A 16,267-nucleotide genomic window follows, 5' to 3' on the forward strand; every position below is an offset into this window, starting at 1 on the left:
ACATGGACAATGACGAAGTGACCGGTCTGGTATTTATAGATTTTCGTAAAGCTTTTGATGTTATAAATCACGAACTTCTTCTAAAAAAGCTGTCTATTTACGGTGCAAGCCCTCCGTCTGTTGCCTGGTTTCAATCGTACCTGTCTCAGAGAAAGCAATTTATTACATTAGGGAAAACCACATCTGAACAGCTGACTATCAGACAGGGCGTTCCCCAAGGATCAATATTGGGACCGGTGCTCTTCCTCCTGTTTGTCAATGACATGCCTCTAAACGTTCACAAGTCAACTATGGATATCTATGCAGACGATACCACCTTGTCTTTAAGCTCAGACTGGAAAGCTATTCCTGCACTAAACAAATCATTAACAAAGGACTTGACAGAAGTTGAGAAATGGGCTAGTGAAAACCAAATGTTTATAAATACCAAGAAAACCAAAGCGTTGTTGGCTACGGGAAAGCGTCTGCGCAGACGTATAACCCATGACGCAGGAAAATTTGAAGCTAGGATGCAAAATGCAGAAATTGAACAAGTTGGTAGCCATAAACTTCTTGGAGTGATAATGGACGAGAACCTAACTTACGAAGCACATGTTGACGAACTATGTAACAAACTTTCAAAACAAATTGGTCTTCTACGCCATATAAGCTGCTACTTGAAAAAGAATCAAAAATTGATCTACTATAACGCAGTAATCAAACCACTCTTCATGTATGCAAGCACAGTATGGACATCGTGTAACAAAGAGACACTCGAGAGAGTTCTCCGTATGCAAAAACGGGCTGCGCGTATTATTCTTGCAGCACAACGTACTAGTCGAACTGTCACTTTATTTAATAAGCTAAACTGGATCCCCTTTTACAAAGAAGCTTATATAAATCGATGTGCACTGGCCTACAAAAGGATAAAGAGAACTTTACCTGAATACATGAACACATCTTTAAGGAAAAACTCTGACGTCCATTCGAGAAGTACTAGAAATTGTAATTTAAATTTATTATGCCCCTCTCACAGAAACGCCTCTGAGGGAGGACGCACTTTCGCCGTCAGAACTATTAAAGATTGGAACAGTTTACCCCGGTCTTTAAAAACAGAGACGTCCGTTAAATCGTTTAAGGCTAAATTATGTAATACCATTCTTAACTCTCAGAAAACTAATGGAATTTTTTAACTCTTATTATTCGTAGTATGTTTGAAATTGTACGTCCAGTTTATTATTTGTAACCATTTTTAATAGTAACTTAATTAAGTATTTTATTGTAAATAATATCGTATTTTAGCATTTTATTGTAAATAATATATTTTTAGCATTCTAATTATTTTAAGCTGAGGGCCCCAAGTTTATCAGTAACTTGAGTTACTGTCACGGGTCACCCTCATTAAATAAAGTCTTTCACTTCACTTCACTTCACTTCACGCGCATCGTGATTTTCAGCAACTTTGGCTCGATCTGCCAGAATTTGGGAAATATTTTCCAGTCCCAAGGACTCTAAACTAACTCCTGATGGCCTAAGATGTCAGTGAAATGGACACAGGTAAAATTAGCGCACGCCCGGTCTCGAGCTTCTAGGTCGAAATATAGCCCCCCTTAATTTTAAGACTGAAAGAGTAGCCGAGACCGCCTTACGCGCATCGTGATTTTGGGCCACTTTTGCTCGATTTCCCGGAACTTGGCGAATAATTTAAAGTCCCGGGGACGCTAAACTAACTCCCGATGACCTTGGTTTGCAGTTTAATGAACACAGCAAAACATTCTGAACGCTCACCTTCGAGCTTCAGGGCCGAAATATTGCCCTACTTAAATTTAAGACTGAAAGAATAGCCGAGAGCCCGTTACGCGCATCGTCAGTTTCATCAACTTCGGTGCCATTTCCTGGAACTTGGAGAATATTTTCCAGTCCCCGGGACTTTATAATAACTCCTGATGGCCTTGGTTTGCAGTGAAATGGACACAGCAAAACTTTTTGAAGGCTCACTTTCGAGCTTGTGGGCCTAAATATAGCCACACTTCACTTTAAGACTGAAACAGTAGCCGAGACCGCGTTACGCGCATCGTGATTTTGATCAACTTCTGCTCGCTTTCCTGGAACTTGGGCAATATTTTCCAGTCCCGGGGACTCTAAACTAACTCCTGATTGCCATGGTTTGCAGTGAAATTCACACAGCACAAGTTTCTGAACGCACATTTTCGAGCTTCTAGGCCGAAATATAGTCCCACATCACTTACGACTTAAAGAGTAGCCGAGACTGGCGTCCGCGCATCGTGATTTTGACCAACTTCGGGTCGATATTCCGGAACTTGGGGGATATTTTCCAGTCCCAGGGACTCTAAACTAACTCTTGATGGCCTTGGTTTGCAGTGAAATGGAGCCAGCAAAACTTTTTGAACGCTCACCTTCAAGCTTCTGGGCCGAAATATAGCCCACTTTACTTTATTACTGAAAAAGTAGCGGAGACCACCTTACGCGCATCGTGATTTTGACACACTTCGGGTGGATTTCCCGGAACTCGGGGGATATTTTCCAGTCCCTTGGACGCTAAACTAGGTGCCGATGGCCTTGTTTTGCAGTGAAATGGAGACAGCAAAGCTTTTTGAACGCTCACTTTCGACGTTGTGACCAAAAATATAGCCATACTTCACTTTAAGACTGAAAGAGTAGCCGACACCACGTTTCACGCATCGTGATTTTGATCAACTTCGGCTCGATTTCGCGGAACTTGCGAAATATTTTCCAGTCCCGGGGACTCTAAACTAACTCGTGCTGGTCTTGGTTTGCAGTGAAACGGAAACAGAAAAAAGTTTTTGAACGCATACTTTCGAGCTTCTGGACCGAAATAGAACCCCATTTCACTTGAAGACTGAAAGAGTAGCCTAGACCGCCTTACGTGCATCGTGATTTTGAGCAACTTGGGCTCGATCTGCCGGAACTAAGGGAATATATTCCAGTTCTGAGGACTCTAAAGTAATTCCTGATGGCATTGGTTTGCAGTAAAATGGACCCAGCAAAACTTTTTGAACGCTCAATTTCGAGCTTCTGGGCCAACATATAGCCCCCCATTACTTTACCACTGAAAGAGTAGCCGAGACCGCCTTCCGCCCATCGTGATTTTGACAAACTTCGGGTTGATTTGCCGGAGCTTGGGGGATATTTTCCAGTCCCGGGGACCCTCAACTAACTCCTGCTTGTCTTGGTTTGCAGTGAAATGGACACAGCGAAAGTTTTTGAACGCTCACTCTCGAGCTTGTGGGCCGAAATAGAGCCCCATTTTACTTTAAGACATAAAGAGTAGGCGACACCGTCTTGAGCGAATCGTGATTTTGACCAATTTCGCGTTTATTTCCCCAAACTTGGGGGATATATTCCAGTCAAAGGGACTCTAAAGTAACTGCTGATGGCCTTGGTTTTCAGTGAAATGGACAGAGCACAACTTTGGAGCTTCTGGGCAGAAATATAGCCCGACTTTACTTTAAGACTGAAAGAGTAGATGAGACCGCCTTACGCGCATCGTAATTTTGACGAACTTCGAATGGATTTCCCGAAACTTGGGTGATATTTTGCAGTCCCTTGGACGCTAAACTAAGTCCTGATGGCCTTGTTTTGAAGTAAAATGGACACAACAAAACTTTTTGAACGCTCACTTTCTAGCTTGTGGGCCGAAATATAGCCACACTTCACTTTAGGACTGACACAGTAGCCGAGACCACGTTACGCGCATCATGAATTTGATCAACTTCGGCTCGACTTCCCGGGACTTGGGGGATATTTTCCAGTCCCGGGGACTCTAAACTGACTTCTGATGGCCTTGGTTTGCACTGAAAGTGACAGAGCAAAACGTTTTAAACACTCACTTTCGAGCTTCTGGGCCGAAATATTGCCCCACTTCTCTTTAAGACTGAAAGAGTAGCCGAGACCACCTTACGCACATCGTGATTTTGACCAACTTCGGCTCGATTTACCGGAACTTGGGGGATATTTTCCAGTCCCGAGGACTCTTAAGTAACCCCTGATGGCCTTGGTTTGCATTGAAATGGATACAGCAAAACTTTTTGAACGCTCACTTTTGAGCTTCTAGGCCGAAATATAGCCCCACTTCACTGAAAGAGTAGCCGAGACCGTCTTACGCGCATCGTGATTTTGACCAACGTCTTCTCGATTTTCCGGAACTTGGGAAATACATTCCACTCCCGGGGACTCTAAACTAACTCCTGATGGCCTTGGTTTGCAGTGAAATAGACACAGTAATTTTTTTTGAGCTTTGAGCTTGTGGGCCGAAATAGAGCCCCACTTCACTTTAAGACTGAAAGAGTAGGCGAGACCACCTTACGCACATCGTGATTTTGACCAACTTCGGCTCGATTTACCGGAACTTGGGGGATATTTTCCAGTCCCGAGGACTCTTAAGTAACCCCTGATGGCCTTGGTTTCCATTGAAATGGATACAGCAAAACTTTTTGAACGCTCACTTTTGAGCTTCTAGGCCGAAATATAGCCCCACTTCACTGAAAGAGTAGCCGAGACCGTCTTACGCGCATCGTGATTTTGACCAACGTCTTCTGGATTTTCCGGAACTTGGGAAATACATTCCACTCCTGGGGACTCTAAACTTACTCCTGATAGCCTTGGTTTGGAGTGAAATAGACACAGTAATTTTTTTTGAGCTTTGAGCTTGTGGGCCGAAATAGAGCCCCACTTCACTTTAAGACTGAAAGAGTAGCCGAGACCGTCTTACGCGCATCGTGATTTTGACCAACGTCTTCTCGATTTTCCGGAACTTGGGAAATACATTCCATTCCCGGGGACTCTAAACTAACTCCTGATGGCCTTGGTTTGCAGTGAAATAGACACAGTAATTTTTTTTGAGCTTTGAGCTTGTGGGCCGAAATAGAGCCCCACTTCACTTTAAGACTGAAAGAGTAGGCGAGACCACCTTACGCACATCGTGATTTTGACCAACTTCGGCTCGATTTACCGGAACTTGGGGGATATTTTCCAGTCCCGAGGACTCTTAAGTAACCCCTGATGGCCTTGGTTTGCATTGAAATGGATACAGCAAAACTTTTTGAACGCTCACTTTTGAGCTTCTAGGCCGAAATATAGCCCCACTTCACTCAAAGAGTAGCCGAGACCGTTTTACGCGCATCGTGATTTTGACCAACGTCTTCTCGATTTTCCGGAACTTGGGAAATACATTCCACTCCTGGGGACTCTAAACTAACTCCTGATAGCCTTGGTTTGCAGTGATATAGACACAGTAATTTTTTTTGAGCTTTGAGCTTGCGGGCCGAAATAGAGCCCCACTTCACTTTAAGACTGAAGGAGTAGCCGACACCGCCTTAAGCGCACCGTGATTTTGACCAACTTCGGCTCGATTTGCCGGAACTTGGGGGATATTTTCCAGTCCCGGGGACTCTAAACTAACTCCTGATTGTCTTCGTTTTCAGTGAAATAGACACAGCGAATCTTTTTGAACGCTCACTCTCGAGCTTCTGGACCGAAATATAGCCCCACTTTACTTTAAGACTGAAAGAGTAGCCGAGAGCGTTTTGCGCAAATCGTGGTTTTGACCAAATTCGGGTCGGTTTCCCGGAGCTTGGAGGATATATTCCATTTCCGCGGGCTCTAAACTAACTCCTAATATCCTTGGTTTTCAGTGAAATGGACAAAGGAAAGCTTTCTGAACACTCTCTTTGTAGCTTCTGGGCCGAAATAGAATCCCACTTCACTTTCAGACTGAAATAGTAGCCGAGACCGCCTCACGCGCATCGTGAGTTAGACCAAGTTCAGCTCGATTTCACGCAACTTTTGGGATATTTTCCAGTCCGGGGGACTCTAAACTAACTCCGCATGTCCTTGGTGTGCACTGAAATGCGCACGGCATAACTTTTTGAACGCCCACTTTGGAGCTTGTGCGCCGAAATATAGCCCTACTTCACTTCAAGACTGAAAGAGTAGCCGAGATCGCCTTACGCGCATCGTGATTTTGACCATTTTCGGATCGATTTCTCGGAACTTGGGGGATATTTTCCAGTCTCGGGGACTCTAAACTAACTCCTGATCGCCTTGCTTTGCATTGAAATGGACAGAGCAAAACTTTTTGAACGCTCACTTTCGAGCTTGTGGGCCGGAATATAGCCACACTTTACTTTAAGACTGAAACAGTAGCCGAGACCGCATTTCGCGCATCGTGATTTTGACAAACTTCGGCTCGCTTTCCCGGAACTTGGGTAATATTTTCCAGTCCCGGGGACCCTAAACTCACTTTTGATAGCTTTGGTTTGCAGTGAAATGCACACAGCAAAACTTTTTGAACGCTCACTTTCGAGCTTCTGGACAGAATTATAGCCCGACTTTACTTTAAGACTGAAAGAGTGGCCGAAACCGCCTTACGTAGATCGTAATTTTGACGAACTTCGAATGGATTTCCCGGAACTTGGGGTATATTTTCCAGTCCCTTGGACGCTAAACTAAGTCCTGATGGCCTTGTTTTGAAGTGAAATGGACAAAGCAAAACTTTTTGAATGCTCACTTTCTAGCTTGTGGGCCGAAATATAGGCACACTTGACTTTAAGACTGAAACAGTAGCCAAGACCACGTTACGCGCATCATGAATTTGATCAACTTCGGCTCCAATTCCCGGGAGTTGGGGGATATTTTCCAGTCCCGGGGACTCTAAACTAACTCCTGATGGCCTTGGTTTGCATTGAAATGGACACAGCACAATTTTTTTGAACGCACACCTTCGAGATTCTAGGCCGAAATATAGCCCCACTTCAATTAAGACTGAAAGAGTAGCCGAGACCGCCTCGCTCGCATCGTGAGTTTGACAAACTTCGGCTCGATATTCCGGAACTTGGGGGATATTTTCCAGTCCCAGGAACTCTGAACTAACTCCTGATGGCCTTGGTTTGCAGTGAAATGGACAGAGCAAAACGTTTTGAACGCGCACCTTCGAGCTTCCTGGCCGAAATAAAGCCCCACTTTACTTTAAGACTTAAAGAGTAACCGAGACCACCTTCCGCGCATAGTGATTTTGACAAACTTCGGGTGGATCTCCCGGAACTTGGGGAACATTTTCCAGTCCCTTGGACGCTAAACTAAGTCCTGATGGCCTTGCTTTGCAGGGAAATAGACAGAGGAAAACTTTTTGAACGCTCACTTTCGAGCTTGTGGGCCGAAATATAGCCACACTTTACTTTAAGACTGAAACAGTAGCCGAGACCGCATTTCGCGCATCGTGATTTTGATCAACTTCGGCTCGCTTTCCCGGAACTTGGGTAATATTTTCCAGTCCCGGGGACCCTAAACAAACTTTTGATAGCTTTGGTTTGCAGTGAAATGCACACAGCAAAACTTTTTGAACGCTCACTTTCGAGCTTCTGGACAGAAATATAGCCCCACTTCACTTTAAGACTGAAAGGGTAGTCGAGACCGCTTTGGGAGCATCGTGATTTTGACCAACTTCAGCTCGATTTACCGGAACTTGGGGAATATTTTCCAGTCCCAGAGACGCTAAACTAACTCGTGATGGCCTTGTTTTTCAGTCAAAGAACACAACAAAACTTTTTGAACGCTCACTTTCGGGCTTCTGGGCCAAAATATAGCCCCACTTCACTTTAAGACTGAAACAGTAGCCGATACCGCATTTCGCGTCTCGTGATTTTGATCAACTTCGGCTCGATTCCCCGGAACTTGGGCAATATTTTTCAGTCTCGGGGCCTTTAAATTAACCCCTGATGGCCTTGGTTTGGAGTGAAATGGACACAGCAAAACTTTTTGAACGCTCACTTTCGGGCTTCTGGCCCGAAATATAGCCCCACTTCACTTTAAGACAGAAAGAGTAGCCGAGACAACTTTAGGGGCATCGTGATTTTGACCAACCTCGGCTCAATTTCCCGGACCTTGGGGCATATTTTCTTGTCCCGGGGACGCTAAACTAACTCCTGATGGCCTTGGTTTGCAGTGAAATAAACACAGCAAACTTTTTGAACGCTCAGTTTCGGGCTTCTGGCCCGAAATATAGCAGCACTTCACTTTAAGACTCAAAGAGTAGCCGAGACTACCTTACGCAAATCGTGATTTTGACCAACTTCGGCTCGATTTCCCGGAAGTTGGGGGATATTTTCCAGTCCCGGGGACTCTGAAGTAGCTTTTGATGGCTTTGGTTTGCAGTTAAACAAACACAGGGAAACTGTTTGAACGCTCACTTTCAAGCTCCTGGGTAGGAATAAAGCCTCACTTCACTTTAACACTGAAACAGTAAGCGAGACCGCCTAACGGGCACCGTGATTTTGACCAACTTCGGCTAAATTTCCCTGAACTTGGGGGATATTTTCCAGTCCCGAAGACTCTTAAGTAACCCCTGATGGCCTTGGTTTGCACTGAAATCGATACACCAATACTTTTTCAAGCTCAATTTTGAGCTTCTGGGCCGAAATAGAGCCCCACTTCACTTTAAGACTGAAAGACCAGCCAAGACCGTCTTTCGCGCATCGTGATTTTGACCAACGTCTTCTCGATTTTCCGGAACTTGGGAAATATATTGCAGTCCCGGGGACTCGAAACTAACTCCTGATGGCCTTGGTTTGCAGTGAAATGGACACAGCAAATTTTTTGCAGCGCTCACTTTGGAGCTTCTGGACCGAAATATAGCCCTACTTAACTTTTAGACTGAAAGAGTAGCCGAGACCGCCTTACGCGATTCGTTATTTTGACCAACTTCGTCTCGATTTCGCGGAACTTGGGGCTTATTTTCCAGTTCCGGGCACTGTAAACTATTTCCTGAGGGCCTTGCTTTGCAGTGAAATGGGCACAGCATAACTTTTTGACCGCTCACTTTCGAGCTTCTGGGCCCAAATATACAGCCACGTCACTTTAAGACTCAAAGAGTAGCCGAGACTGCTTTACGCGCATCGTGATTTTGACAAACTTCGGCTCGATTTCCCGCAACTTGGGGGATATTTTGATGTCCCGGAGACTGTAAACTATCTCCTGATGTGGCTTGGTTCGCGGTGAAATGGACACAGCAAAACTTTTTGAACTTTCACTTTCGAGCTTCTGGGCCGAAATATAGCCCGACTTCACTTTAGAGAATGAAAGAATAGCCGAGAGCGCCTTGCGCGCATCGTGATTTTGACTAACTTTGGCTCGATTTCCCGGGAAATGGGAAATATTTTCCGGTACCGGGGACTCTAGAGTAACTCCTGATTGCCTTGGTTTGCATTGAAATGGAGAGAGCAAAACTTTTTCAACGCTCCCCTTCGGGATTCTTAGCCGAAATATAGCCCCAATTCAGTTTAAGACTGAAACAGTAGCCGACACCGTCTTAAGCGCATTGTGATTTTGACCAACTTCGGCTCAATTACCCGAAACTTCGGGGATATATTCAAGTCCCAAGGACTCTAAGCTAACCCCTGATGGCCTTGGTCTGCAGTGAAATGGACACAGCAAATTTTTTTGAACGCTTACTTTCGAAACTCTGGGCCGAAATATAGCCCCACTTCACTTTAAGACTGAAATAGTAGCCGAGACCGCCTTACACGCATCGTGATTTTGGGATACTTCGGCTGGATTTCCGGCAAATAGGGGGATAATTTCCAGTCCCGGGGACTCTAAACTAACTCCTGATGGCCTTGGTTTCCAGTGAAATGGACACAGGAACACTTTTTGAACGCGCACTTTCGAGCTTGTGGGCCGAAATATAGCCCTACTTCTTTTTAAGACTGAAAGAGTAGGCAGGAGCGCCTTACGCGCATTGTGATTTTGAGGATCTTCGGCTCGATCTGGCAAAACTTGGGAATTATTTTCCAGTCCCAAAGTCTCTAAACTCACTCCTGATTGTCTAAGATGTGAGTGAAATAGAGACAAACATTTTTGAACCCTTACTTTCGAGCTTCTGGAGTTAAATCTAAGCCCACTTTACCTTAAGACTGAAAGAGTAGCCGAGACCCCCTTAAGCGCATCGTGATTTTGACTAACTTCGGGTCGATTTCCCGTAACTTGGGGGATATTTCCAGTCCCTTGGACGCTAAACTAAGTCGTGATGGCCTTGTTTTGCAGTGAACTGGACACAGCAAAACTTTTGAAACACTCAGTTTGGAGCTTCTGGGCCGAAATATTGCCCCACTTCACTTTAAGACTGAAAGAGTAGCCGAGACCGCCGTACGCGCGTCGTCATTTTGACCAACTTCGGTTAAATTTCCCGGAACTTGGGGGATGTTTTCCAGTCCCGGGCACTCTAAACTGACAGCCGACGTCCTTGGTCTGCAGTAAAATGGACACAACAAAAATTTTTGAACGTTCACGTTTGAGCTTCTTGGCCGAAATATAGCATAACTTCACTTTAAGAGTGAAAGAGTAGCCGAGACCGCCTTACGCCCATCGTAATTTTGACCAACTTCGGCTCGATTTCCCGGAACTTGTGGGATATTTTCCAGTCCCGCGGACTCTAAAGTAACTCCTGATGGCCTTGCTCTGGAGTGAAATGGACACAGCACAACTTTTTCAACAATCACTTTCGAGTTTCTGGGCGGAAGTATTTCCCCAGTTCACTTTAAGAATGAAAGAGTAACCGGGACCGCCTTACGCGCATCGTGATTTTGACCAACTTTGGCTCCATATCCCGGGAAATGGGGGATATTTTCCGGTACCGGGGACTCTAAACTAACTCCTGATATCCTTGGTTTGCAGTGAAATGGACACAGCACAACTTTTTGAACGCTCACGTTTGAGCTTCTGGGCCTAAGCATAGCCCTACTTCACTTTAAGACTGAAAGACTAGCCGAGACCGCCTTACGCGCATCGTGATTTTGGGCTACTTCGGCTCGATTTCCCGGAACTTGGGAGATAATTCCCAGTCCCGGCCACTCTAAACTAATTCCTGATGGCCTTGGTTTTCAGTAAAATGGACACAGCCAAACTCTTTGAACGTTCACTTTCGAGTTTCTGGGCCGAAGCATAGCCCCTCTTCACTTTAAGACTGAAAGAGTAGCCGGGACCGCCTTACCCGCATGGTAATTTTGTCGAACTTCGGCTTGATTTCCTGGGACTTGGGGGATATTTTCCAGTCCCGGAAGCTCTAAACTAACTCCTGAATGCCTTGGTTTTTAGTGAAATGGACACAGGTAAAAGGGGCGCACGCTAGGTTTCCAGGTTGTAGGCCGAAATATAGCCCCACTTTATTTTAAGACTGAAAGTGTACACGAAACCGCCTTAAGCGCATCGAAATTTTTAGCCACTATGGCTCGATCTGCCAAAACTTGGGGCATATTTTCCAGTCCCGGGGACTCTACCCTAACTCTTGATGGCCTTAGTTTTCAGTCAAATGGTCACAGGTAATAGGAGCGCACGCTCCGTGTCCAGCTTCTAGGCCGAAATGTAGCCCCAGTTCATTTTAAGACTGAAAGAGTAAACGAAACAACCGTACGCTTATCGTAATTTTAAGAAAGTATGGCTCAATTTGCCGAAACTTGGAGGATAGCTTCCAGTCTGGAGGATTCTAAACTATCTCCTGATGGACTTAGTTCTTAGTGAAATGGACACAGGTAAAAGGAGAGCACGCTCGGTGTCGAGCTTGTAGAACCGAAATATAGCCCCACTTCATTTTCGGAGTAAACGAGTAGCCGAGACCGCCTTACGTGCATCGTGATTTTGAGCATCTTTGGCTCGATTTGCCGGAATTCGGGGAATATTTTCCAGTCCCGAGGACTCTATGCTAACTCCTGATGAACTTAGTTTTCAGTGATATGTACACAGGCAAGGGGAGCGTACGCTCGGTGTTGAGCTTGTCGGCCGAAATATAGCCCCACTTCATTTTAAGACTGAAAGAGTAGCCGAGACCGCCTTACGCGCATCGTGATTTTCAGCAACTTTGGCTCGATCTGCCAGAATTTGAGAAATATTTTCCAGTCCCAAGGACTCTAAACTAACTCCTGATGGCCTAAGATGTCAGTGAAATGGACACAGGTAAAATTAGCGCACGCCCGGTCTCGAGCTTCTAGGTCGAAATATAGCCCCCCTTAATTTTAAGACTGAAAGAGTAGCCGAGACCGCCTTACGCGCATCGTGATTTTGGGCCACTTTTGCTCGATTTCCCGGAACTTGGCGAATAATTTAAAGTCCCGGGGACGCTAAACTAACTCCCGATGACCTTGGTTTGCAGTTTAATGAACACAGCAAAACATTCCGAACGCTCACCTTCGAGCTTCAGGGCCGAAATCTAGCCCTACTTAAATTTAAGACTGAAAGAATAGCCGAGAGCCCGTTACGCGCATCGTCAGTTTCATCAATTTCGGCGCCATTTCCTGGAACTTGGAGAATATTTTCAGTCCCGGGGACTCTATACTAACTCCTGATGGCCTTGGTTTGCAGTGAAATGGACACAGCAAAACTTGTTCAACGCTCACTTTCGAGCTTGTGGGCCTAAATATAGCCACACTTCACTTTAAGACTGAAACAGTAGCCGAGACCGCGTTACGCGCATCGTGATTTTGATCAACTTCTGCTCGCTTTCCTGGAACTTGGGCAATATTTTCCAGTCCCGGGGACTCTAAACTAACTCCTGATTGCCATGGTTTGCAGTGAAATTCACACAGCACAAGTTTTTGAAGGCACATTTTCGAGCTTCTAGGCCGAAATATAGTCCCACATCACTTACGACTTAAAGAGTAGCCGAGACCGGCGTGCGCGCATCGTGATTTTGACCAACTTCGGGTCCATATTCCGGAACTTGGGGGATACTTTCCAGTCTCAGGGACTCCAAACTAACTCTTGATGGCCTTCATTTGCAGTGAAATGGAGACAGCAAAACGTTTTGAACGCTCACCGTCAAGCTTCTGGGCCGAAATATAGCGCACTTTACTTTAATACTGAAAAAGTAGCCGACACCGCCTTACGCGCATCGTGATTTTGACAAACTTCGGGTGGATTTCCCGGAACTCGGGGGATATTTTCCAGGCCCTTGGACGCTAAACTAGGTGCCGATGGCCTTGTTTTGCAGTGAAATGGACACAGCAAAGCTTTTTGAACGCTCACTTTCGAGCTTGTGGGCCGAAATATAGCCATACTTCACTTTAAGACCGAAACAGTAGCCGAGACCACGTTTCGCGCATCGTGATTTTGATCAACTTCGGCTCGATTTCCCGGAATTTGCGAAATATTTTCCAGTCCCGGGGACTCTAAACTAACTCGTGCTGGTCTTGGTTTGCAGTGAAACGGAAACAGAAAAAAGTTTTTCAACGCATACTTTCTGGACCGAAATAGAACCCCACTTCACTTGAAGACTGAAAGAGTAGCCGAGACCGCCTTACCTGCATCGTGATTTTGAGCAACTTCGGCTCGATTTGTCTGAACTAAGGGGATATATTCCAGTTCTGAGGACTCGAAACTAACTCCTGATGGCCTTGGTTTGCAGTAAAATGGACCCAGCAAAACTTTTTGAACGCTCAATTTCGATCTTCTGGGCCAAAATATAGCCCCCCATTACTTTAACACTGAAAGAGTAGCCGAGACCGCCTTGCGCGCATCGTGACTTTGAGAAACTTCGGCTCGATTTCCCGGGACTTGGGGGATATTGTCCAGTCCCGTGGACTCTAAACTGACTTCTGATGGCCTTGGTTTGCACTCAAAGTGACAGAGCAAAACTTTTTAAACACTCACTTTCGAGCTTCTTGGCCGAAATATTGCCCCACTTCACTTTAAGACTGAAAGAGTAGCCGAGACCACCTTACGCACATCGTGATTTTGACCAACTTCGGCTCGATTTACCGGAACTTGGGGGATATTTTCCAGTCCCGAGGACTCTTAAGTAACCCCTGATGGCCTTGGTTTGCATTGAAATGGATACAGGAAAACTTTTTGAACGCTCAGTTTTGAGCTTCTGGGCAGAAATATAGCCCCACTTCACTTTAAGACTAAAAGAGTAGCCGAGACCGTCTTACGCGCATCGTGATTTTGACCAACGTCTTCTCGATTTTCCGGAACTTGGGAAATACATTCCACTCCCGGGGACCCTAAACTAACTCCTGATAGCCTTGGTTTGCAGTGAAATAGACACAGTAATTTTTTTTGAGCTTTGAGCTTGTGGGCCGAAATAGAGCCCCAGTTCACTTTAACACTGAAGGAGTAGCCGACACCGCCTTGAGCGCACCGTGATTTTGACCAACTTCGGCTCGATTTGCCGCAACTTAGCGGATATTTTCCAGTCCCGGTGACTCTAACCTAACTCCTGATTGTCTTGGTTTTCAGTGAAATGGACACAGCGAAACTTTTTGAACGCTCACTCTCGAGCTTCTGGACCGAAATATAGCCCCACTTTACTTTAAGACTGAAAGAGTAGCCGAGACCGTCTTCCGCAAATCGTAATTTTGACCAACTTCGGGTCGGTTTCTCGGAACTTGGGGATATATTCCATTTCCGCGGGCTCTAAACTAACTCCTGATGGCCTTGGTTTTCAGTGAAATGGACAAAGGAAAGCTTTTTGAACAATCTCTTTGCAGGTTCCGCCCCGAAATAGAATCCCACTTCACTTTCAGACTTAAATAGTAGCCGAGACCGCCTCACGCGCATCGTGAGTTAGACCAAGTTCAGCTCGATTCCACGCAACTTTTGGGATATTTTCCAGTCCGGGGGACTCTAAACTAACTCCGGATGGCCTTGGTTTGCACTGAAATGCGCACAGCATAACTTTTTGAACGCCCACTTTGGAGCTTGTGGGCCGAAATATAGCCCCACTTCACTTTAAGACTGAAAGAGTAGCCGAGATCGCCTTACGCGGATCGTGATTTTGACCATTTTCGGATCGATTTCTCGGAACTTGGGGGATATTTTCCAGTCTCGGGGACTCTAAACTAACTCCTGATCGCCTTGCTTTGCATTGAAATGGACAGAGCAAAACTTTTTGAACCCTCACTTTCGAGCTTGTGGGCCGAAATATAGGCACACATGACTTTAAGACTGAAACAGTAGCCGAGACCGGATTTCGCGCATCGTGATTTTGATCAACTTCGCCTCGCTTTCCCGGAACTTGGGTAATATTTTCCAGTCCCGGCGACCCTAAACTCACTTTTGATAGCTTTGGTTTGCAGTTAAATGCACCCAGCAAAACTTTTTGAACGCTCACTTTTGAGCTTCTGGACAGAAATATAGCCCGACTTTACTTTAAGACTGAAAGAGTAGCCGAAACCGCCTTACATATATCGTAATTTTGACGAACTTCGAATGGATTTCCCGGAACTTGGGGTATATTTTCCAGTCCCTTGGACGCTAAACTAGGTCCTGATGGCCTTGTTTTGAAGTGAAATGGACACAGCAAAACTTTTTGAATGCTCACTTTCTAGCTTGTGGGCCGAAATATAGGCACACTTGACTTTAAGACTGAAACAGTAGCCGAGACCACGTTACGCGCATCATGAATTTGATCAACTTTGGCTCCAATTCCCGGGACTTGTGGGATATTTTGCAGTCCCGGGGACTCTAAACTAACTCCTGATGGCCTTGGTTTGCATTGAAATGGACACAGCACAATTTTTTGAACGCACACTTTGGAGATTCTGGGCCGAAATATAGCCCCACTTCACTTAAGACTGAAAGAGTAGGCGAGACCGCCTTGCTCGCATCGTGATTTTGACAAACTTCGGCTCGATATTCCGGAACTTGGGGCATATTTTCCAGTCCCAGGAACTCTAAACTAACTCCTAGTGGCCTTGGTTTGCAGTGAAATGAAAAGAGCAAAACTTTTTGAACGCTCACCTTCGAGCTTCTTGGCCGAAATAAAGCCCCACTTTACTTTAAGACTTAAAGAGTAACCGAGACCACCTTACGCGCATTGTGATTTTGATAAACTTCGGGTGGATCTCCCGGAACTTGGGGAACATTTTCCAGTCCCTTGGATGCTAAACTAAGTCCTGATGACCTTGTTTTGCAGTGAAATGGACACAGCAAAACTTTTTGAACGCTCACTTTCGAGCTTGTGGGCCGAAATATAGCCACACTGTACTTTAAGACTGAAACAGTAGCCGAGACCGCATTTCGCGCATCGTGATTTTGATCAACTTCGGCTCGCTTTCCCGGAACTTGGGGAATATTTTCCAGTCCCGGGGACACTAAACTAACTTTTGATAGCTTTGGTTTGCAGTGAAATGCACACAGGAAAACTTTTTGAACGCTCACTTTCGAGCTTCTGGACAGAAATATAGCCCCACTTCACTTTAAGACTGAAAGGGTAGCCGAGACCGCTTTGGGAGCATCGTGATTTTGACCAACTTCAGCT

The sequence above is a fragment of the Orbicella franksi genome, chromosome 1, assembly GCF_964199315.1.
Source record: "Orbicella franksi chromosome 1, jaOrbFran1.1, whole genome shotgun sequence".
Classification (NCBI taxonomy): Eukaryota; Metazoa; Cnidaria; class Anthozoa; order Scleractinia; family Merulinidae; genus Orbicella; species Orbicella franksi.